The sequence below is a fragment of the Trematomus bernacchii genome, unplaced genomic scaffold (genome assembly GCF_902827165.1).
Source record: "Trematomus bernacchii unplaced genomic scaffold, fTreBer1.1, whole genome shotgun sequence".
NCBI classification, from domain to species: domain Eukaryota; kingdom Metazoa; phylum Chordata; class Actinopteri; order Perciformes; family Nototheniidae; genus Trematomus; species Trematomus bernacchii.
Window position 1 is genome coordinate 72,501 of NW_022987516.1, and position 805 is coordinate 73,305.

The following is an 805-nucleotide window of genomic DNA, read 5'->3' on the forward strand; positions in this document are numbered from 1 at the left end:
CTATTCTGAGAGAGTCCATATATGGTCAAACACACACACACACACACACACACACACACACACACACACACACACACACACACACACACACACACACACACACACACGAACACAAACACACAAAGATACATATGCAAGACAAAGGGTATTTGTGGTTTTTTTTTAGGTACTAACTGTGTCTGTTTACCTGCTTCCTCTCATTCATGCCCCCCCCTCCCCAAATTCCTGTTGTAACGACCCCCCCTTATAAAAAAGTATGGCTCCACCCACTAAGTTACTCAACCAATCACAGCCCTTCCCCTGAGTGTCAAGCGGTCTATCCCTTTAAAATTAACAACTTTTATAAATATTTGTATACTTTTTAATCCTCTCGTTACATAACTATAACCAATACAACTAACTTAAAATATATCTCAGCTTGGAAGAAGTAAACAACATTGTTAGATAAAGTCATATAAACCAATTGAGGATTATAGTTTTGTTAACACATATTATTTTGTATAACTCCAGGCTCTAATAACAGCAACCTTGTTTTCTTGCTGCTTTGTTGACATCATATTTGGAGATTTTATAACAACGCATAATTAATAAAATCCCTTCAAATGAGAATGTTAATCCGTACTGCTGTTCTGTTGATGTCCAATGTATGCCATGTATACAAATGATATATAGGAGAATTAATTATTTACTCAAAGAGACAGTTAAAATCAAATCTGTTACGTTTTGTGAATTATCGTACGTTTTTATAGAAGAATAATTCAACTTCAAACAGCATATAAAAGGTCAAAACATTCAACAAACATCA